The 26179-nt window shown below is 35.8% G+C and overlaps 1 protein-coding gene across 1 annotated transcript in view; it reads left to right on the forward strand.

The window, feature by feature from the left end:
- LOC141606623 (uncharacterized) overlaps positions 1-26179 on the forward strand; it is a 116933-nt gene that overhangs the window by 60722 nt on the left and 30032 nt on the right. The window lies entirely within an intron of this gene.

The following is a 26179-nucleotide window of genomic DNA, read 5'->3' on the forward strand; positions in this document are numbered from 1 at the left end:
AGATCCAGAATATTCTCCATCTCACGATGCCAATTGTCTAAAAGCATCGGCTCTCCTGTCACCTTATACTCTTTCGGGTTAAACCTCGCTATGTGTAGACTGATCTTTGAGTGATCAACCTCTTTATCTTTTCCCACTCTCTTTAGGGCCTCGCTAAGAGCATCTTGATGCTCCAACATCTTAACGATTTCCTCTGTGGTCATGTTCTCAGCTCTCACATACAGGGCGGATTTCTTTGGCGGCATCTTGACACTATATAAGAAAAGAGTATACATAAACATACATACTACAGCCCAAAACACGGAAATAGCCTGCACAGACCCCACTCGATCGAGTGCCAAAACCCACTCGATCGAGTTGAGGCTACTCGATCGAGTGCCCAACCTACTCGATCGAGTGCCCCCACGTACTTGATCGAGTACCCTAAAACACGGTTCTGATCATAAAAACGTCAAAATACCCACTCGATCGAGTCAGACCCACTCGATTGATCACCTCACCTACTCGATCGAGTGCCCCCCACTCGATCGAGTCATGCTGACTCGTACATACTACCCGCATGTTATCTCACATAACCCAACGTACTATGCAACCCTCATAATCTCATCATTATAATATAACTACGCATGCAATTCTACACAATTTCTCATATGATCATTAAAGCATTCTACTTCATATTATCAAAATGCCACATTATAAACACCCAACATGCTTCTTCATTCAATTCACATATAAAACATATCTTTTCGACCTTTAACCATACTTTCAATTCTCCACTTCCAACATCCAACAATTCACAACATATATTGTTACGTTCACATACAAACTAACAGACACCACATACGACCTTGACATATACCCCCCCCCCCCCCCATGTGACCGGTTCAAAATTGTAGGGCGATTTCGCGACTTTAGGACGTCTCCCAAGCCTTTGCATTAGCTTCTACAACCTTTACCCCGGGTTCATTTTAATTGACTCCCTATGTTCATTAGATTCATTAGTTACAGGTTTCAGGATCGTCGCTCTAATACCACTTTGTAACACCCCCATACTCCAAGTGCCTTACCAGGACCACTCAGGTATAAAGATGTCACCATCTCGGTTCCCCGAGGCAATGATAATCAAAAGACAATGAAGAAACAACATTTAAATAGCATAATGTTTAAGTGAGTAAATACAATCCAAAACCAACTGCCAAAATATGGTTTACATGATCTCCAAACAACTGTCTAAAAACAATCAAAACTACAGCGGAAGACTCTATCATCTGATGGCGACACATCCCAGCTATCCCATGTATCTCGACTCATACCTGCTCAACAACTGCTCACCATCCCCGAATGGATCACCACAGTTTTCAAAACAATTAAACGAGGTCGGTACTAATCACACAATTTACATAACTCAACAAAACAACACACAACACAGCTCAATCGTCACAGATATACTCCGAACTCCATCACCAACTCCACAATACTGACTACACAATAAAGTGTGTAGCCCTGCTAGATTACTCATCGCAACAGGTTACTCCTCGCCGCCAGTGGGGGGACCGCAGCCGTTCCCACCTAAGCCCCGCTCATCTCCATCGAGCGATAAACCCAAATCCATTAATGTGCACATCCCTTCTGTGGCGGGTTCCACATAAGGCGAATAATGGGCGTGAAGCCACTCCCGCAAGTGACTCCACTCAGCTAGGGACGCACCCCGAATAACACAGACAAATACAATCAATCACAACAACTAATCAGCAATCAAACCCAACAACCGTCACAATACTCGTACGATAATATTCAACAATCACAAATCACAGCCAACACATCATGTGACTAATACTGAGTAGGAAACCCTACCGGAATGCAATACAATCGAGACGGTCTCAACAAATTGTTATCAAAACTCCTCTTCTACGAATCCTCCTCCTAACATATGATCATACAATTACTAACAATCATAAAAGACAACAAAACCCCCAAACCCCCAAATTAGGGTTTAAACAAACTTAATAAAATACTATAAAATCGGTATGTAGATCTTACCCTCGACGCAAGGATCACAAGAATGTAAAGGATGATGAATTCCGACCTCTCAAGCTCCGAGATTTGTCAATAATGCGAAAGATGCGAAGTACGTAGGTTGAAATCTCTTTTGAAGTAATTAGGTTTGATAAAAGTGTATCAAACCTAATTACTTCAAAAGAGATACTATCACACTCTCGAAGTTCAAACCTCAACAAAGAAAAGACATACTATCACACTCCCGACACAACAACCAAAACAAAACTCAACATAAAAGCATGCTACCAACCAAACTCAACCCGACTCAAACCATTACCAACCATACATCAAATAAATCGAGTAATTAGAAGTGTATCACGTTGTTCAAGAAAAATGCTGAAATGAAATACAACGGTTGTTCTGACTGTTGCCTGTTTGTCTTAGCAAATGAGATTAAGGCTACATATCAGAAGTAACACTAGTCAGCCGGCCAACCATGCCGCTAACTCACTCGAAGAGACAAAGTCACAGACGCAGGCGGTATTCAGGACCGTTGTTAAAGGAAAACGCAACAGAAGTACATGAAAAATGCACCTCACATATCACTCCGTCCCCTATTCATTCTCCCTCGTGTTTGGTATGAGAGTAACTATTCACCTTCCGAACCTATTACCCTCACGAAGAGCTAATAAATTACCTACCCTCCCCCCATGGGGTAATGATTAATGGAGTAAAACATCTCCTCAGTAATCATTACTCTTATATGCGAAGCCTTTCATCAACGAACTCATTACCCCTATAATTAATTTTCCCAATAATTATCACCTAAATAAAATGTACCCCCTGATTATTCTATGGATTTCAGGAAAGCCCTAACCTGACAAACTGGTTAATCGGTTCGGGCTCGAGTTAGGTTACTGTGGGTTGGGTAAATCATTCGGGTTTGAGTTATATTGAATCCAGTTAATCCGAGTACTGGTGAAGCTCATGTCTTGAGTTCAGTTGTCGAGTCTGGTGATACCGAGTCTGTCGTACTCCTCGATATGCAAACATAATTTATAAACTCAATACCAAACTAATGAATATAGTAGGGTAAGGAGGTCGATCCACAAAGATGATGTGTTATAAATGGTTTGTAAGTCTCAATCTTCGTTTTAGTCTAGTCGGTCAATAAGATTAAAGAGATTATCTATGCTAAATATCTAAGCTAAGAACATGAAATAAATGAAGAAGCAAATAAACAAGCAAAGTAAGCACAATGAGAAGAACGACTAGGATGTCGGGGTCACCCAAGTAGGAGGGGTCGACTCTAAGTCAATGTAGAGGTTATAATGGAGGGTGAAGTCTAGATGTGTCCTTATCTCTCGATATGAGACAGTCCTTGGGTCAAGTCTAGTTGAACTCTCGCTCTAACTAACCCTAACCCACCTATCTAGTACGGTCCAACTAAGCCCGACTCTCGCCGCAAGCAAGTCAAACCAAACACAAGGAGAACCGAACTCTCGCTCAACCAATCCCATACATGTTCAAAGCACAAGATAAGAGGCAAACATCCAACTATAAACAATACCAAAAGAAGCATAAAAATATGGGTAGTTGTCTAGGGAGAGTCTTGACCTCTCGGTCTAAGAGATCCTTTAGGTCGGATCTAGCGAGCTCTCGCCCTTTGTTAGATCGGTTCCTAATAAAAACAAGCAATTTACTAGTCAATCTCAAGCTCTCGCTTCAAAGGATAGCCAATAAGGAGGGTAGAAGACTTAAATTCTCACTTAAGCATTTCTACAAATACTTGGTATGCATGAGATTAAAGACGAGTTGCCCATAAACATTTAGCATTCAAACATGACTCAAATCCAACCCTTAATCTCACAAGAGCTTCCCCTTAACCCTAGTTTAATCTACTCACACATAATCAACACAAACAAGACAAGTAACACAGCAATAAACATGGTTAAAATCATAAAGAAGATAACATGAATTAATAAGAGACTAAACTAATAAAGATAAGAACTAAACTAATTAAACTAACTAATAACAATAACATGAAATTTAAATATAACTAAATTAAAAAAAGATTCAAACTTTAATAAAATTAACCATCTAATTAAATATGAACTAATAAATTGAAATAACAATAATAAGAGAAGGAATAAGAGAAATATACCAAACTTGTGAGGAAATTAACATTAAAGGATGGACCTTGATAATGGATTACAAAAGATTTGAACTTGTGATGGAATTAAAGACTAAAATTAACCATAAATTAAATTGAATGAAGATAAAAATATAAGGAACTACTCCTAAAGCTACTGTTTTGTATTTCTAAATTATGTTGCGCCTAATGTATTCTCCTCTCCTCAAAGCTGCGGAAAAAAATGGGTTTTATACAATACTACAATATATTAAAAGACCAAACTACCCCTCACTTAAATTTAACAAAAACTTTGAAAACAAGGGCAGGCATCATCATTTCATATCTTCCCTCTCCACTCAGAAATCAATCGATTAATTCAATAAACCCGTATGAGTGTTGGATTGATGTAATACTACGGTTTTCTATGTCTTTGGGTACTCTATCGAGTGGAGCTTACTCTGTCGAGTAAGTATGTTTAGATAAGAAACAGTAGTCTGCCTGATGGGTACTCGATCGAGTATGTGTGACACTCGATCGAGTAAGGGTCACTCGATCGAGTAAGTTACTTACTCGATCGAGTAAGTTACTTTTACGGGTTTTTATAGCAACGTGAAAAAGATATATAAACTTAATCCGTCAGTTTCTTTTCATTTTTACACTTTTCTAAACTTCACAAAAGAGAAAACAAGGTTACGTAGTTCTCCTCTCTCATATTGATATCAAATCCCAAGGCTTGTGTCGCCGGAATCTTGAGTTCTTTATACCGTTGAGACAGTCATATTATGGGTAAGATCCTTCTACCGTTTTTATGTTAATCCGTTAACTTTGGTTTAAACCTTAATAGGGTAATTTGGGGGTTTGGGGTGTATTGTAGATGTTAGATTGTGATTGTATGATTGTATGTTTGATAGGAAGTGATTTCATTGAAGAACGATTCTGATTAGCTCCTAGATCGTCTGTGGTGATTGCTTTTCCAGGTAGGGTTTCCCTACTCAGTATTAGTTACATAATTGTGGTGATTGTTGTTGTGGTTACTAGTTAATTACATTAATAGTTGGTCTTGACGGTCGTTGATTCATATTATTGATTGGTTTGTATCTGTCTATTTGTGATCTTTGGGGCGCGTCCCTAGCTGAGTGGAGTCACTTGCGGGAGTGGTTTCACGCCCTTGATTCGCCCTCTGTGGAACCCGCCATAGGAGGGGATGTGCACATTAATGAACTTGGGTTTATCGCTCGATGAAAATGAGCGGGGATTTGGTGGGTACGGTTGCGGTCCCACACTGGCGGTGTGACACCCCCATACTCCAAGTGCCTTACCAGGACCACTCAGGTATAGGAACGTCACCATCTCGGTTCCCCGAGGCAATGATAATCAAATGACAATAAAGAAACATAATTTAAATAGTAATAAAGTTTAAAGTGATTACATAACCAAATCCAAACTGATAAAAGTGCGATACATGTTCTCAAAACCAAATGTTTCAAATAACTAAAGTATGACAGCGGAAGACTCTAAACTGCTCGTCGTGACTCATCCCAGCTAGCCCAATTGCCTCAAATCAAACCTGCTCAATAACTACTCACCATCCCCGAATGGATCACCACAGTTTTACAAAACAAACACGGGGTCAGTACTAATCACACAACACAATCACAATAAGATAATTATCAAACAGCTCAACCGTCACATCAATCCCAAACTCCACAATCAAACTCCACATCACTGACTACACACTAAAGTGTGTAGTCCTGCCACAGTACCTATCGCAACACGTACTCCACACCGCCAGTGGGGGACCGCAATCGTTCCCACCTAAGCCCCGCTCATCTCCATCGAGCGATAAACCCAAGTCCATTAATGTGCACATCCCTTCTGTGGCGGGTTCCACAGAAGACGAATCAAGGGCATGAAGCCACTCCCGCAAGTGACTCCACTCAGCCAGGGACGCACCCCGAAAAACACAGACAGATACAACAACAATGATAATATACAACAACCGTCACAACACCAACATTATACTTTAACAACAATCATAATCAAATCACCAACCACATCATGTGACTAATACTGAGTAGGAAAAACCCTACATGGAATGCAAACACAAAAGCAGACGATCTAGCATCTGTCTCAAAACCTTTCTTCTACAAACCCTCCTCATATACATATAATCATACAATCACTACTAATACAACATAAACACAAAAACCCCCAATCCCAAAATTAGGGTTTAACCAACCTCAACCAAATGCTACAAAAACGGTATGTAGGACTTACCCTTAACGCAAGGATCACAATGATATCAAGAACAACTGAAACCGACTCCTCTAGCTCCGGGATTTGCCAATAATGCGGATGAATCAAACAACGTAGTTGCAATCTCTCTTTTTGTGAATTAGGTTTGTAAAAAGTGTTTAGAAAAGTTAACGGAGTATTATATATATTAATCCCGCATTATTAACAAAACCCGTCAAACATTACCCGATAACCGACTTACTCGATCGAGTAAGTAACATACTCGATCGAGTGCCACTTACTCGATCGAGTGCCAAGGCTACTCGATCGAGTACCCTACAAGCAGACTACTGTTTCGTAAACCAAAACATACTTACTCGACAGAGTAAGCCCCACTCGATAGAGTACCCAGAGACTCATAAAACCGTAATATTATAGGCGGCGTAGAGTACTTGTTGCGATGGGTACTCTGGCAGGGCTACATACTTTAGTGTGTAGTCGGTTGTGTGGAGATTGGAGATGGAGACTGGAGAATAGTTTGAGTTGTTTGTGATATTTTTCCTTTATGGTATTTGTTTTATGTAATGAGTACTGACCCCGTTAATTGTTTTAAAAACTGTGGTGATCCATTCGGGGATGATGAGCAGTTGTTGAGCAGGTATGATGGCTTATGCGAGGGATAGCTGGGATGGAGTCACCACCAGTCTTAGAGTCTTCCGCTGTGTTTCATTTAGTTTTTTCGGTACTTTGGTTTTGAAGAACAGTTGTATTTCCTTTTTACAGTTTTTGGAACTTGGTTGTATCACCTAAATTTTATTATCATTTAAAAACGTTTCGTTATTGTCTATTTGAGTATCATTGCCTCGGGTAACCGAGATGATGACGTTTTCATACCTTAAGTGGTCCTGGTAAGGCACTTGGAGTATGGGGTGTCACAACTGATGGTTGTTAGATCGCTGGACTCCGGTGGTCGGCGGTTTCTGGGCTCGGTCGATTGGTGATGATGAGCTCGGTTGATGCGACATCGGCGTGAGGGCTCGGCTGGAAGGTGATGCATGGTGGTCACGAGCTATGTTGTGGTTGCTGATTTACTCGAGTTCTGATTCCGAGTTTCACAAGATTGTAAATGGCACAAGACTCAGACATGGGCTCGGCCCGACGGCTTGATAATTGAACCTGGTGGTGCGAGTGACTGAACGGGTCTGAGTACGCGGGCTCATGGTGGTCGAATTGAAGTCGTATCATGACTGCTGGTTTGATAGTGAGTGAATGGTGCGGTTGATGTGGAAGTGAAGGAGTAGACGAGTAGTGAATGGTTGTTGAGATGAAGGAGTAGCTAATGTCGGATGGGAATTCGAGCCATGGTTGTTGCTGTTGTTGATGATGACGGAATTCAGATTGGGCTCTTAGATTGAGACGATATGACTGGTGGGTGTGCAAACAGATCCTCGATGATGACGGAGCGGAGCCGAGACGATGTGGACATGCTGATGGACTTAATTTGGGTTTTAATTCCAAGTTCAGAATTAAAGATGGAAATGGTCGCGATTTGGGTTGGTTTATGGTGATGATGATGGATGTGAATTTGAGAGACAAGCTGCTTCAATATGGGCATGTTTATTGCAGAGTAGTAGCAGCATAAATGGTTCTAATGACAAAATTGGCATCTCTTAATTTGATCATTTGCTCCATATCATGTTACTTGGACTTTTTTTAACTCGTTTCCCTTGACTCGCCTTTCGATTCCAAATTCAATATTCAAACAGGCACCTACAAACATCAAAATAACAAAAGGAAGTACCAAAACTCGAAATATGACAATTATTATTAATTATTCAAATAAAACTAATTATTTCTAATTAAATAATAAAATGAGCTATTTAGACCATTAAAGCACACAAAATCGAATTATAATAAGGTACAAATGAGGGGTAAAACGCGACCAAAATAATACTCATCATCTGGTCAAATTTATCACTCTACTCCACCCGACCACCCCTTTCACCTAGGTCCAGACGAAGGGAAAAAAAATGGACGAAATTTTTCAAGACCTAGGTCCAGACGAAGAATTTGTTTGTCCAGACCAAATTTTTTTTTTCTTTTGTGTAGACAAAAAAAAAAAAACTTTTGCCGGCATCTTTTTCGGCCTATTGTTTTATTAAAAAAAACTAATTTTCGTCTTAGTTTAATTTTGGGCGCGGGGATCGATAATCGCTAATTCATTCTATTTTATTCCGATCGTCAAATCATAAACTTGAAATTCGTTATTAGCTTGATCGTTGTTACTCTCATTCGTCGGCATGATTTAAAACGTTTTAATCATAAATTACGTAAACTAAATTACGATTTTTTAAAAACCATTTACTTTTGTTCGTTTTTTTTGAAAATCGTCTTCGATTACTTGAATTTGATGGCGGGAATATGAATTTTTGAAAAAATGATGTTAATATATGGAAGGTTTAGAATGAGGGGTAGACTAGGAAAGTCATTACAAGTTATCGACGATATTTAGTAATTTGTCGACGACGTTTAGTAGGTATTTTGATGTTGTTATACAAGTGAGATTGGTATAACAATACGTAAGACATGAGAGCAAATATTTTGCACAATTTTTCTTTTTCATAAATTTTATTTTTCCTTGTTTAATGGAGTATAAAGGTACTACAAGTTGATTATCTCATTTTGAAATTTTCGAATTTTATTATATAGTTAAGGCATTATATACGGTTATTCTTTTGATAAATATAATCGTGTAATAATGAAGTACTCCCTCCAATTCTGCCTAAAGTTCCCCAAGGCCTTGTGCACAGAAATTAAAGAGAGGAAATAAAGAATGAACTAGTTTTGTGACCCGTGAAATTAACAGGATGTTTTGTTTTGAGTGTGATGTTTCTATTGTTTTTAGTAATTGAAATTTTATAAAATATTAAAACATATAGTAAGCTCACTTTATGAATAAGTCATCATTGATTGCGTACTAAGATTACGGGCATTTACATGTTAACATAAAGATCAAAGTCGATAAATTAAATAAGCCAAAGTAGGTGAATATTGCTATTTTTTCGAAGGTAAAATGATGAAAAAAAAACAAACAAATACCAAAATAAAATATACATTTGAAAAAAAAAAAAGAAAAAAAAAACTATTAGTCATTCACGTTGATGTCGTCAATCTTGTAGTTAGTCTCCAATATATAGTTATTTAAGCTATCCTAATATTTTATTTCTCCATGTAGTCTTCTTTTTCCAACGAATCCACCCTATAATAAAAAAAAGTAACTCAGTAATTAGTCTGAATTAACCAACAAAATAGTGAAATTTGTTTTATGCAATATTATCGTTGTTAACTTAAGTTTCCTCTTAAATAGTGAAAGAAAAAGGGAATGAGTGAAGTCGTAGAGATGTAAGTATATTACCTTTGAATAGATCAACACCACAAATCTTGATAGCTCCTAAATGAGAGCAAAAAAACACAAACGATGAAATTGAAAATGTGATGAACATTTCATAACCCAATGGAACTTACATAAAAAGTAAATAAATTAGTTAATAATTTTAAAACATTAATACACTTGGCTTGATGTTAATAGAATGATAGGAAAGTTTAGTAATACATTTAGTTCTACTGAAGATAGAGATAAGAAAATTTTGGCTTATAAATTTTGTCTTCCATCAAAAATATATAAAGAATTGAGGATGCGTTTTATGACTTTTGAGCATCATTTTTTCATTATTATCAAAATTAATATAGGTATAAATATAAATCAAGGTTCACGACTTTTGGGCATCACTTTTCATTATTATTAAATTTAATATAAACATTAATAAGGAATAAAGAGAAATGGAAGTAAGTTTTGCTTGATTATTATTATTATAATAGTTTTTTACAAGATCCACTTTACAGGAGATTGATTTAAGATGTTGTCTTATTATGTAATTAAAATATGACATGTAATTGTTGATAGTTAGTTTTGCTTGCCTTTTAGTTAGATTTATATATTTTATATTTTGGGATATTCTCTTATGTACCCCTCAACTTTTTCATTTTCTATGATATACCCCTCTTTTCATGCAAAAAAACTTTAACCGTCAATAATTCTTGGCTACAAGTTCAGAATACGATAAACTTTTTTTTCCAAATTGACCGTCTTTAAGAGGTCTTTCGTTTGAAAAAAAAATTCACCGACGTCTCAACTGGTAGTCGGGAATTATGGTCGGTCAAAGTTTATTTGTTAAAAAATGTTTGACCAACCATAACTACCGGCTAAGAGTTCAAAAAGCGGTGAATTTTTTTTTCAAATTGAAGGCCTTGACGAGATAATTGGTTTGGAAAAAAAAATTATCGTTTTCTAAACTCGTAATAGAGAATTATTGTCGGTCAAAGTTTTTTTGCAAAAAACGAGGGGTATACCATAGAAAATGAAAAAGTTCAGGGGTACACGAGAGAATATCCCTTTTATATTTAGATTATTGAGTTATAGATTTTTCTCATTATTATGAAATTTAATATAGACATAAATATGGAGTAAAGGAGAAATGGAATGTAAAAGATTTGCTTTTTTTTTTTTTTTTTTTTTTACAAAATCCACTTTGCATAAGAGTGGTTTAGAAATTATCTTTTGAAATTTAAAATACGACATTTAGATATTGGTAGATAGTTTGGCTTGCTTTTTAATTATAGATTATAATTTTATAAATTCAATTATTATTTCATGCATGTCATATTGTCAATATAATTAAATAATCAATAAAAATGAATAAGAATTAATGGGGTGTGAAAATGTCATGTGAAATGAAATTGAATGTTCTAAGCTACCCTTTTAGTTAGATAGTATAGATTTCATGCAAGGTTATCGATAATTAAGTACGTCATCTTCCTGCAATTTTAATACAAACACAAAAACAATAACTAAATAATATTCTTACTATTAACAAACTAAAAACATAATAAGGATAAAAAGCGAAAGAATTCATTTAATTATCTATGTATGTATACTTTACCTACCAACTTTTTGAATAAAAATGAAAATTAGGATTGTTATAATAATTATATAGAAAACTTTTTGTTATTAATTATTAATTAATTTCAACAATTTATTCCAGGGAAGAGGAATGATTTTGTGAATTAAAAGGGAGATAAAAAATGATAACTACAAATTATAATGATGATGATGAGAGAAAACGAAAAAACCATCCTATTAAATAAAAGAAATTAAAGGTTAAATAAATAAATAGATTAATAACCAAATTTATGAGAGGAAAATAAAGAGTTTGTATTAATTTATTTTTGTGTTTGCAATTAATATTTTTTTATTTTTTTTGTACTTATAAGCATGTGAAAGTTTTAAAGATAACTTTTTAATACATAATCTAGACTTTTATAATATTGTATTGTTCCGGGTGTAATTTCGGAGCAGATTTGTGACCACGTAAGCTTGTAGAATGATGTCGTTGCTTGTCTCTTCCTTTCGCTCTCTCCTGTAAAGATGAACAAACTGAGGGCTCGGCTTGGGGCCGAACATACTCACTCCGACGCTCAAATCAGTAAACTTAAAGAGATAAGTTGTATGTTAACTTGACAAAGTATATTGTAGAGAGATAAGGGAGTTTATACCAATTTATTCAGTTGGTTTGGGATCGTGAGATTATTAGATGATATTCGGATGATATTCAGATCCTTTTTCTCAATGAGAGAAGTGGAGTATTTTTAGACTTTCACCTTTTGTCACGTAGTGGCCAAGTGGCTTAGCAGGTGGAAAGACTGTCTTGCCCTCGGCCGAGGGACCCATGGCAGGCCGGCAGGCCTGGTTGACTTCATGCCGAGGGGACTGGATGTGAGTACGCGGATATGCTTCTCGGCCGGCTAGTTGCCTAGCCGAGACCCAGTGACAGCCGACAGTCGCGCTTTCTGCTCAGTTAGGGCTTTTTCTTTTGACTTGCTGTCTTTTGGCTTTGACCTTGGTCAATATGTTGACTCGGTTAGCGGGTGCAGAATATGCCCCATCATGTATAAATAAATAATCAAGTAATCAATATAGATGAATTAGTATTTACCAATAAAAAATCGACATGTGGATTAAAAATTAAATGTTTTAAGTAGCCTTTTAACTATATTATATAGATACAAAAAAAAATTTTGTTTTCAACTTCATTTATTCTTCTTCATTCTTAATTTCATGTATTCGGTTTTTTTATTTCGAATACATACAATACCACTCCATATGAAATATCTTGAAATTATTAACTTATAGTTAATGCATATTTTTTTTTTTTTGTAGTTTTTTTTTTTTTAGTTAATTAAGTTTAATGCTAATGGAATATTGATGGATTTTTAAAGGATATAAGTGAATTAAATTAATGCAATATAATAATAAATTGATAATTCATGTCATATTAATTTTTGCCAAGTCACATTGTGATTGCATACGTGGCTTTTTTTCATCCCATGTGGCATTGTCTATGTGGCCTTTTTAGGCTAGCCTTTTAATAATGTTTATAGATAAAAAGAACAAGTTGACTTTTATACCATAATCAATTGCAAACTTGTTCTAAACAAATTTAAATCACTCCTTTAAGGAAAGAGAAGACAAGATTAATTAAAATAACACAAAATCTCATTGAAGACGGCGATATCCGTCACAAGCTTGTGACGGATACCATTTCCTCTCACAAAATACCCATGAGAGGTGAGTGGGGAAGCACATGGGGGGTGCCCCACCTCGTTCCCTCTCCCTTTTTGTGAGAGGTCTTCAGTTTGTGACGGAATTAGTCTGTCACAAGCAAGACGCTTTGTTAAATAAAGCAACATGGATAAACTTAATCCTTCCCTCTAAAGTTAAATAAACCATAGGTGATAGGCTATCGCATACCTATGCAAATATAATATTTATACCCTAGGTAACAAATTAATGAAGTACTTAGGGGTCGAACACAAGGAAACGGGAATTACGTTGTGAAATGCTATGGATAGATTCTTATCAAGGTCGATTTCGTTTTTGGTTTGGTTTGTTTGTTTGATGACTAATAAAAACAATGATGTGAATTATATAATTAAAAGGGAGTCTAAGGGGTTCGGGTCACACATGCAAAGGTAAACATATGATCATGATAAATTCGGTACCAATAACATTGTCAATTGTTTAGGCTTAGAGATGCCCACTTTACGGCATTAGTATCAACCATAGACCGGGTCCTAGAGAAACTCTCGTCCATGACTAGGTCGTCCTACTACACATGCTTTGTCTAATTCGATTTTATGCCTCTCGACTTTTAGAATGAATGAACAAACTTAATTTATGAATAAGGCCTTAAACAAAGATTAAACATTTTGGTGCAAACATGTGATAGAAACAACTGAACAATATTATTTATCAACCTATATTAACATGGTACATATTTGTTTTATGCATGGCTCCCCTAGCCCTTAGACTAAGAGATTTAGCTACTCATATTAAGGTGTAAATTGTAAATTATATTATAAGAAATGCTAAACATGGTTGTACGAATGATAAAATCTAAATGTTGAAACATAAAACAATTGACTAATGATAAAATGATATGATGATCGAGCTAATGATAAATTATACGATAACTAAAGTAGAAAAGTAAAATAGTGAACTAGAAGTAGAAATACCGTAAAGAAATGGACTTGCAAGGAAGAACAAATAACCAAATTAACTTGAATAAGAAAAGCTTGAACAATAACTTGAGTGTAGAACAAAATGTTGAAGGATTAAACTAAGGAAGGCTTAACAATTTGTAAACTAAAATGAGACGTAAAATTGGATACCCTAAGCTATGAAATGGCCCTCCTATTTATAGGAGGGGAAAAAGAAACGTAAACATTCAACAGACAACTAACCCCGATCGGGGTCGTGGTTATCCGGGTAAATTCCCTTAAATCGTGATTAATTCCTTGAAGAATCTCTATGCTTGCACTTAAGTGCTCCTTAATCACCCGGTATTACTTCACATTCCTAGCATCCAAAGCTTCCTTAGCATCCAATGTTTTCACTTTCAAGTTGGACTTTTATTTTGGGCTTGACTTTGCTTTTGACAACATTTGAATTAAACATATTGATCCACCAATTTCTTCATGCAAAACCCATTCCAATACTCCATGCTTAGTCCAACACTTGGTCTTGTATAGCTAAGTGGACTTGGTGTACAAAATGATAGGAAAAAGCTTCCAAATGCTTAGATTCCTACAAAAACGTAACAAACACAACAATACACCTAGAACACAGATTAGCTCAAAAATATATTAATTAAAGTATGATAAACAATAGAAACCGAGCTAAAATGAGGGGTAAAAGTATATATAAAATGAACATATCAATAGGCCATAAAGTTCATACAGTATCGTTTGAACATTTAAGAAAATTTCTACATTTCTTACAACTTTTACATTATTTAAATTACGATGTTGAGATTTCTAAATTCATAAAATTACAACTCTTCCTAAAAATTCTGAAATTAAACTTACAAACTTTTAATTTAAATGACAAAAGACTACAAAATGAGATTAACTTCAGATTTGCATGGGTTTTCCTTCATTTCTTCCTTCATTGTCATTAATCAGAACTGTAACATTAAGAGGACACACAAGTACAGAATTCTGATGAATTTGACACCAAATTAAGATAAACTTTAGACCAAATTTTCAGATTTATGCCAATTTGAACATTTCAAAGCAGTTCAAAATTTGCGCCAACATCAATCAACATTATGTGCAAGTTCAAATAATTAGGGTTTGTTACAACTATATATAGAAAGTCACTATTTTAGTCAGATCATTTATAAACAAACAAACAAAAACTCTCATTAAATATACCCAAATAAATTATCCTTAAACACAAACAAATTCATGACAAAGAAAATTAGAAACTCAAGTAACTTAGAGAGAGCAACAATTATTCAGATTCTACTTTCGAAATGTATAAATGGGAAACCAGTCAGGGGTACCATATTAAAGGTGGCTCAACAATATGGTGTAACCAGGAAAGCCATCACTAATTTATGGAATGAAACAAAGCAACAAAGAGATGCAGGGGAACTCATTAATGTGAATAACAAACTAAAGGGAAGGGAAGGAACTAACAAGGTTATATTTGATGCTGCAAGGTTCAAAAGCATTCACTACAAACTCAGGACTACTAAAAAAAGGGTGGCTGCTACTATGGATGTAAGTCAATGACTGTCTCTAGTTGGGTTAAAAGCAAAGTGATTAGGAGTCATACCAATGCTATCAAACTAAGTTTGACAGAGAAAAGTAAACTTGCTAGGTTAATTTTCTGTCTCTCTAAGCTATATTATGATGATATGCTTAGTAAAATCATGTTCAAAGACCAAAGTAATGTTATATACAAAGATGAGAAATGGTTTTATATTACTAAAGATGGGCAAAGGTACTACTTAAGTCAGACAGAACCAGAGCCAGAAGAAGAACCATACAGAAGTGTTCAGTCAAAATCTTACTGTAGATACCTCATTTCTGCACCTCCCGCCAAACACCCAGTGATGATTGGGCCGCATGTTTAGCATATGTCGCGATTTTATGACGTTTCGTAAGTTGGTTAATAAACGGTAAATCGTACACATGTGTCTACCCCTTGATTGTCATCTAGGTGTCATTACGGTCGTTTTGGCAGTAATTAGAGTTCATTTGGAGTCCGGGTCAAAAACCGTCTTCATTTCCTAAAACCGTCAAATCCCGAGTCAAAGCAATGTGCTTGTCCACCTAAGGTTAGGATGTCATAAAATGTTGTGATTATATCCCTTTTTTGAGTCTGGTGTCACTTATTTGGGCTAAACTTAAAGTTTACATTACAAAATGTGTATTTCCTTTAGCTAAAATGACAACCCGACATTTAGACCTGTTTTACGAGGTGATAACGACTTTTTTGGGTCATGCCTATTTCAGAGAAAGTTCTAGATCTTTCTTTTAACTTTTCAACGCCACCAAAATTACCTTATTACTAGTCTTATAGAGAAAGTTATGCCTAAAATACGACATGCTGTTAAACGCGCTTTCTTGTGCAGGATGAAACCGCTGGGGAAAGGACGCAGTAAGTGCTGCGCCTCTTTGAAGGATCGCAGCACCTGCTGCGCCTTTTCTCCAGGCTTTATTTTTGTTCAAGTTTCCGTGTTTAACCTAAGTCGGTTGTTTTCGGATCTTTCCTTCCGTAACCCTAATTTCTCCGTGTGATTAGTATAAATAGGGACCTTCCTTCCTCATATTTATCACGCGAGTGTCCGCCCTTCTCTTCTCCCTTTGCATTCTAAGGTCGCGCTCTAAGCTTACTGACGTCTACGTGCTTGCTCTACGCAACCACGTAAGCTCGGATCCTTCTGAGTACCAGTCACGTTGCATGACCGACCAATTTGACCACTACACCATAGTTAATCAATTTGCTTTAATCCTTTTTCAAGGGCACTTTCATATTTGCATAGATCGAGTCGAGTTAACACTAAAAACCGATTTAGTTAAATCTCGCGACGCTAACATGTAAGTCTGAGGGTGTAAATCCCATATTTTATTATTGTAGTTTATTTTTATACTAATTATTGTAAGATTTACGTTAAAAATATGTTTAGAACCAATTTCTAAAACCCTTTTGTTAAATTATTTTACGGATTAACAGAAAACAGTCGTCGAGAAGAATGCAGCAACTGTTGCGCCTCTTCGAAGAGTCGCAGCATCTGTTGCGCCTCTTCCAGAGGCTGCCGCAGTTCCTGCTTTTCTTCTTCTTTCTTTGTTCTCTGTTAATTCGTCTCCTTTCTTTCGTCTTTTCGTCTTTTCCTCTTATTTCATTCGTATAATAATTTTAACACATAGTTCTTAATAATTATCAGGGTTTTTTGTCAAAAACTACCTTATATTTAGGGGTATTTGTAAAAATACTACCTTATATTATTTTTCTTGTTTTAGACTACCTTCGTTTTCTCATTTTTTTTGTCATAACTACCTATGCCGAAAATATAGCAAGATTTGGTCGATTTAGCGACATTAACCTATCTCATATGTCTTTGTTAATATCAAACAACAATGATCAATCGCATTCAATCAACAATTTGACTTTAGATAAGAAAAATTTATGAATTTCACATTTCAATAACAACTACAAACATCTACTAAAGTTAAGCGTACGTACATCATCACTTCCTAAAATCAGGCCTAAGTAAGGTTAAAACATAAAAGAGTCAAGTGAGACAGGTTAAAGCCGCAAAACAGACCAAATATGTCTAGACTCTTAGCGTAGGTAGTTATTGACCAAAAAATGAGAAAACAAAGGTAGTCTAAAACAAGAAAAATAATATAAGGTAGTATTTTTACAAATACCTCTAAATATAAGGTAGTTTTTGACAAAAAACCCTAATTATCACTTTAAATCCGACCTAAATCCCTTATAATCAATATTCGCGGGCTTTCGTCATTAAATCAAACCCGAGTTTTAGAGATTCGATTTGTTCATATCAAGTCTCTCGAATTCGACTTTTGTATATGCTTCCATCAGTTTATCACGTTTGTCAAATTCGTTAAATAACCTTAATTAATTTGTAATTAATAATCCTAATTCGTTTTAACTTGTGTTTTATCGCTTTTATGACAAATTCATATGTAAATAATATGTTAAATCACTTTCATCCGAGTCAAATATCTACAATCAACCATTAAAATCACCAACGAGCGTTAACGATTCACAGTTCCGGCTTCACAGCCAGAACTCACCTCAGGAACAGACGTAGTAAGCACTGCGCCTCTTACAAGAGACGCAGCATTGCTGCGCCTGTTCCGGGTTGAGTTATGTCTCTGAACTTCCGTCCTTGCTTTGACCTAATTCATTAGTTTACGTAATTAATCGAATATTATTCGTATTATCACTCTTAATCTGTCCGTATTTTCTAACCTATTTTATTTCCTTCTATTTTCTCAAATTATCCGTTTTAAATGTATTTTTGACGTAAATTAATTAAACCATTGTAATTATTGTAATTTTATTTATCGCATTTATATATTTATCATATTGGATGATTTATTTACTTGTTTTCACATGTAATTAATCTAAATCCTAATTCGACATTAATGAATGCCTAATTATTTGTCCACCGACATAGTCTAATTTCACATGCTAGGATTAAAACGTTGGATGTTGCATTGCATGCATATAAACGACAACATATCAAGTATGAATAACTTCCCTAATCATTAGTAGAGGCCGCTATCGAGGCGGGCGGGATTAGGTGTTCGATTAAAGAGCTTCCTAATACGTACCCTCTCCCCTTACTCCAGATCTCTGTGAACATCCGTGTTCATTGGCATCCACGAGAGTTATTCTAGACATAGAATGCTAAAGGTAACGAGTTCTTAGTGTTGATGTCATTACTTTTTGTCTTGACATGACACGAGATATTCGAACGGTTCCAATTTCCCATAAAAATTGGTGGCGACTCTACAAATGCAAACGCTTGTCCCAAGCGCCCCCGTGGCCCGTGTCCACACTTACATAGGCAAAATCATGTTTATGTGTGCTGTTGAGAGACCAAAAATTTCAAATAACATTGAATGTGTTTTTGATGGAAAGATAAGAATTTGGCCCGTTGTTTCTTTGGAGCCAACCCAAATAAACTCCACTAATAGGGTTGCAGGCACAATGGAGACAAAACCAATTGATTCCATCACTAAACAAGTTGTCAAGAATATGATGTTAGCAAGGGGTGGTGCTACCAGAAGATAAGAGAAAATGGCCAGCAAATGCAAGTAAAACCATATTTATCCAGCAAGATAATGCAAGACCACACATCAACAACAGAGGTCCAAATTTCAGAGAGGCAGCAAGCAGTGAAGGGTGGAACATACAATTAGTTCAGCAGCCCCAAAATTCACCAGACCTGAATGTGTTGGATTTGGGTTTTTTTAGGGCCATCCAATCTCTTCAAACACTCACCAATTCATACAAATTGGATGATTAGTGCTAGTACTAAAAACTGCCTTCAACAATTTAGAAGTGAAGCATAATTATGAGTTCATCACTTTGCATAGTCTGTATGAACTTTGCACATTTTGATGTGGATGATGTTGGTGATGTTGTTTATTTAAATCTCCCATTGGCATACAATTTGATTACAATAATGTTTTAACAATAAACGAAGATTGAATGCATGTATAGCCTCATCAAAATCTAAGATAATGGTGGCATTATGCATGCAAACAATTCTCAGGCCCTCAAATAATTATCATTGGGCTTTAATTAAACCATATGCATGTATTTCATCATAAGTTAATTTTAATAAACAGTAAAATAAATTTAAGAAAAGTTCATTTGAGTTCAACCTCTAAAGATCTTCAAGTGCAACTTTAAATGCTGGAAAATATTTGGAGATCTCCTCAATGAACCATCTCCTATGTTCAGGAGTATCTTGCTTCGCCAATACCCTTTTCCTTCGCTCTTCAGCCACTATTATTCTTCTATTAGCTTCACGATCAAGTTCCTCCATCCTCGCATCAAATGTCAACATCACCCATAAAATCAGGAACATACTCAGAGGATGGAAGATAAGATGATTCAAGTCCAATTTTTTTGTAGAAATCATCACTGACCCCTCCGCAATCCCAGATTCAAAGGGCAACGCTTCTTCAACTTCATATTAAAACTCAACTTCTGGCTTATCAATAATGAACATGTTAAATGTACACGAATTTTCTTCAAAAACCAGATCTGAAGATTCACATTCATCTTCATAATCGTCTCTCATACAATCAAACATGAGAAACTTGACAGAAATGGGTCTCGATTTTTTTTTGTGAAGAATAGATGACGAAGAGATTGAAGGAATGAGTCTGAAATTTTCTATGTGAAGATAAATGAAGATTATGAAGAATATAGGTGGAGAGATTGAGGGAGAAAAAGTGAGGGAATGACAACGGCTGATGAAGAAGATGAATGTGAAATGATGTTAGGGCTTCTAAGAGAACCCTCTAGAATTATGTAGAAAGAGGCGGGAAGGATTAGGTTAATGAATGGGTTAGAATTGGGCTGGGTTAATTAGAGGGTCCAAATTAATCTTGGGAGGGGGTAATTGGATTGGATTAGTGTAAAAGTTGTGGGCCAAGTGAGTGGCACAATGTGTAAATAAGAAAAGGCGATAAAGACACTATGGTCATTTCAACACCAAAAAACTTACTCCCCCCCAATTCACAATAAACCTCCCATCTCATTTTGGCACAAAAATTAAGGAAACACACTACCCCCACCATATAATTAAATTTGGACCACACAAATACACTACATCACCATACAATTAAATTTGGACCACACAAACACTTACAAAAAAAGAAAATAGGAAGGTTATTGTGAATAACCGAAAAAGGAAATAGAGAGGTTTATTGTGAATTGGAGAGAGTATTAAATAAGAAAAGAGGGAACAAAACGTGATTACCACCGAAAAAGAATGAGGGAACTTTAGGCATAATTGGAGGGAATATTCTTTTTAATAATGACCTAATTTGTATAATTAAGTTTAGTACCACTTAAGCATAATACCAAGCTATAATAAATAATGTTTTACTGCATTATCATCTAAAAAATCATGTATATACCCGTGATCTATACTAGTATATGCCAAAGCAAAAAACCTACTTGAACAACATTCGAACGACTCTACGACTACGTTTATAGGTAGGGCTAACTAGGACCAGGTCTTGATTAAGGACAACAAAATCAGAATAAAATAAAAGTAAACTAAAATAAATCTCAGGAACACATTCTGTTCCATCCGTTCTAGTTTGGACCAAGCAAAGCACATATTGGAACGCGCACTAATTTTGCGAAAGTTTTGGTAATTTGTTTGTATATTAACAATAGACAAACCCCAAATGACTTTTGTCTAATGCCACATCACTCAACACACAAACCTCTCTAACAACAAACCTCAATACAACAATAGAGAAACCTCTTAAATATAGACAAACCTCATCAAAATATACATGGAGTCCACTATTACTCATAATAAAAAACACAAACCTGTATACAAAATTGTAACCATTCTCATCTATGAACCTCAACCCTAATTCTCAACAATAGAGAGGTTTGTCAACAAACCCCTAAAAAGTACACAAACATTTGTTGACAAACCTCTATTATTGATGCCCTTCTTAGTCAGAGGTTTCTGCAATTTTCATGTTTGACTCAGATACTTCATGGAATTCATGTTCCTCATATTTGTATGGAGTAAGTGCTTTTGTCAATTAAGTCCGTTTCACTTTAGACGAACACTATCAGTCTAAAGTTTTAGACGAATAATGTCCCTCCCACAAAATGAAAATGGGAGGGCATGTGAGGTATCCATTTTCCATCCACTAAGAAATAGAGAATCGGGTGCAGCTCCGTAATAGGAAAACTCATGTTCAACTAAGAAATGATGTTATTGAGCACATTTGGCAAAAATTCAAGTAGTTGTATTTTTTTTATTACTGTTTAGTATTGTTTATTTCTTTTTAAGTTAAACACGTTTTTAATATTCTAGTGTCATATTGTACTTATTTTCAAGGTATTTGTTTTTTTAAATTACTATGTAAAGGATGTTTTAATATATCTTATTTAATAATATTGTATTTCTTTTTTGTATTTTTTTATCTAAAAAACTTGATTTATATTAACCGTAAATACATTTATAACTACTAGTTGGTTTACGGCGCGCTTCGCGCACCGTACTCCAAGGTATTTATATCTTTGTAGTTTTATGTATCAAGTGTAACTCACGAAAGTCACTATAAGAAACACACGCAATTGACATCCTTTTTATGCACGGACAATCTCTAAATAAGGGGACAAATGTCCGAACGAAAATTTGTGGCTACAATCAGTCCAAATTTTTTTTCGGGCTATAGTACTAAAGGTAGTCTATGAAAGGTTGGATTCACATTTATCCTCAGGATATAACCAATCCTTTACATTTCTTATTTTGTATTGGAGTAAATACCATAAAAACAAACAAAATCCCAAGATTTTATCATGGTTTGAAAAAGTATAAAATTTGACATTCAATATCAATAATCTTAGGTGGACGTGGAAATGTCCTAATACCCGATGTTATTTTCTTTGAGTGATGTATAATTGATCCAAAATTAGAAATTAAGTTTGAATTACAATTATAGTTCATATGTTACAGCTATCATGCAAAACAGATGAACCAACTGTCCTCTTTATTCAGTTTTTGTCGGTGGTGCAAAATCTTCAATAAATCCTCTTTGAGGGAATTCTTATGGAGCAAGATTCCAGTAGATTTCATTTCAAACTGATGACAACTTCTTTCTTTTTGTCATGTTAGCTGTAAATGATTCCCTAAAATTTGGCATGTAATGATGTAAGTATTTAACTCATGAGTTACCTGACAATTTCAAATAGAGGTCGGACAAGTCACATCGCATTCGAATATTGTCGGTACGTATATGGTTATGGTTTAGTTTGGTTGGGTTCAAGCCATCATCCATTCAGGGGATTTAGTATGGATTCGATTCATATCAATACGGAATAAAATTGCAAGCCTATGAATTTAAATCAGTTGAGTAACTTCATGTTCAGATACCTCGCAAAGGTAAAGGCCGAAAGTCTAGAAGATTCTCAATAATCCTTGGTATTTCTTTGAAGCTTTATCCGAGTCCCCCTGAAGAAAATTAGTTTCAGTCAATCAGACTAAACAGTAACATTGCTTAAGACCACTGCCTTTATTTTATGTTGTTTATACTTCCATTATAGCCACTTACCTATTAACAAAGTTCCATAGCTCCATGGTGAATTAATGTAGTAATGACAAACGACCGAACATAAAAACGATAAAAAACTCTTATCTCAAACGCAAATTTCTATGACATTAATACGTACCTTCATTTTGCATTTGATTTTTGGTGGCCCGTGAGAGTAGACAGGCGGAACTCGAAAGGAAAGTACATATATATCGCCCCTGCAAAAAAAGTCAGTCCCGAAAATAAAGTTCTCTTAGGACCTCGGGAGAGTTGAGAGGAGAACAGTATGGAGTTCGGCCTTTTTGTTAAGTTGACAGTCTAGCAAGAGGAGGCCCAAAGGAGTCTCAAAATCCGCACAAAGCATCATGTCCAGTCCACATGGATGTTACTATTCATTGTGTAAGTTACTATTAATTGATGAATAGTAACATGAGTGCTCTCACATTTTATAAAGGTGTTAGATTATCAAAATAATATTATGATGTAATAAAAATATACGGAGTATGTGTTAAAAAAAGAGGAACTAGGTTTAACTAGGGTTTGATAAAATAACAAAATAAGAAATGCGGTCTAGTAAGTACTAAGTAGGTTAAGAAGTACTCCCTCTGTCCCGGTTATTTGTTGCCTTTTTTTTCATTTTTAGGTGTCTCACTCAATTGTTGTTCTTTCTATTTTAAGAATAAATTTGATGAGCAATTTGATCATTTACAGTCAAATTGTTCCACTTATCATTTAGTAACCGACTATCTCCTCTTTTCTTGGTCTTTATGCCAAAACTAAAGGACAACAATTGATCGGGACTTAGAGAGGGAGTATATATTAGTATATTTCATTAATGCAGGAACGAAGTCTAGGTAGGTCTGCTAGAACAACTGATATACCGTATACGGTCTACGTCTCTACCGCCAAAGTCACTCACGACTTCACGAGTCACGGGTCAGTACTCAGTACTTCAGTAGTCAGTCCTACAGTCCTACAGACTACAGCTACTCCACCCGACAACCCCCTTTCACAAAACCCTAAAATTTCCAAAATACCCCTGAAATTCCCAACAATGAGTTACACAGCGTGCAAGATGATGCAATACCCAACCGGCATTGGAATCTGCGCTTCCGGCTACATTACCCACTCCATTACCGATTTTGCCCCTCCGCTTCTTCAACTCCCTGCCGATGACGTGGAGCCCGATGATTGGCTCGTCCCCACCAGCGCCGGTCCCACTTACGGCATTGTTTGTGTCTAACCTTGTTGTATCCGTTGCTAATGTCCTTGAAGTTTATACTATCCGTGTTGCCACCTTTATGATCATTGTATTTCCGCCTGTTTATTGTCGTGATCATTTGTTTACCTTCGATTAAAGACCTTCCGTCTTCAGTAACTACACTGTATCATTTGTCTAGTTGTGAAAATGTGTGTTGATTTGGAGATGTTGACCTCAATTTGAAGATTAGTTTGCGGTCTGTAGCGGTTTTAGTCTTATTTCGTTTGTCCCGGTCATTTGTTTGGCTTTGATTAATCAAGAGGGATTTTACTAATTGTGTATTAAGGGATAAGTCCAGTGTAGGTTGACTTCGAGATGCTGAGCTCAATTTGCGGAAATTTAGTTGTTGTAGTGTAAGTCCGTCTGCTTGTTCAAATTATAATTACCTTTGATTAATCAACACAAAGTTTCTTTCATTTTGATATGGCTTTTGTGTTGGTTTGAATATGTTGTTTTGGAGATGCTGAACTTCAAGTGAAGCTCAATTGTCACGTTTTAGCTTTTCTTCAACTGTTTGCCTCTGTCATTTGTTTACAGTTTACACCTTTGATTAAATTGGGACGGAATTTAGTGTTAATTACGACATTAGGACAGAGAAGGGAGTATTTTTTTTTTATGGTGTTTTGGATTTAGGTCTTGTGGACTGTAGGTGAAGCTTCTGTTTTTGTGGGTATTGATTTGGATAGTTGAAAATGTACTAATGATTTTGAGCTGTTGAGGTTAGCCCAGTTCAATTTACCCGAATGTAATTGTTTTCAAGTGTTTTTTTTTTAAAAAAAAAAAAATTGGAGGAACAATTATTGCCGGTAGTTTGTGGTTCAATACTAATCTCGGTCAATTTAAAGTTGTATGAAATATCGGTTGAAGCTCAATTTGAACCTATTAAACTGAAGCTGAATTTGCAGAATGTAGTTATTTGGAACTGTTGTCTCTAGGTTGAGGTTGCGGCATAATATGAAAACTCAGTTGTGGGCTATTCTTGCCCTATGTGACCGATATCGCCTCGAGATGCTGTCAACTCTGACCTCTACAGTCTCCAAAATAGTTGCATGTCGGTGATCTAGTATTGCCTGATTTTAATATGGAGCAGTTACCGAAGAATAGTTGGGAGTTCTAATTTATTCTCATTCTGTTTCAGTAGCTTGTATACAATTTCAACCCGAGGGATGCTGTAGCTCTGTGAGTTTAAACTTTAAGCTGCAACTGGGTGAATGAGCTCATCAAAAAACTTTTTTCGCCTAGACTTCTTTAGTCAAAAGCTATTTCAGCAAACAGTAAGTCAGAGGTCTGGCTTCACTCCAGTAATTTTAAAGATCTCTGAAAAGTTGATTGCTAAAGTGGCGAACGTCTTGCAGGCTGGAGCTGGCGAGTTTGGATAGCGCGTCCGCTTTACTAACTTTTGAATTTTAAAAATCCATTTCACTAGTAAAAAGTGATTTGCAACGAAAATCACGGGGTTTTGTCAAAAGTGAGACTTTGTTTTTTGATTTCACTAGTAAAAAGTGATTTGCAAGAAAATCCTCGAGCAGCAAACAGTAAGTCAGAGGTCTGGCTTCACTCCAGTAATTTTAAAGATCTCTGAAAAGTTGATTGCCAAACACTTTAGCTAACCAAAACTATTTTTATGGTGTCAAGCTTACCTTTTGTTTGTGTAACTGGTATGAACTAGAATCGTCCTTTGGCCCTCTTAAACTGAAATTCAGCTGAATGTTATTGTTATTGTGGATCTTTCTCCATCGGGCAATTGTCGCCAGTAGGTTTAGAGTTGTGACCTCATTTCATGAATGGTTTCTGTTGAGGATATGTGA

This window comes from Silene latifolia, chromosome 10 (genome assembly GCF_048544455.1).
Source record: "Silene latifolia isolate original U9 population chromosome 10, ASM4854445v1, whole genome shotgun sequence".
NCBI lineage: Eukaryota > Viridiplantae > Streptophyta > Magnoliopsida > Caryophyllales > Caryophyllaceae > Silene > Silene latifolia.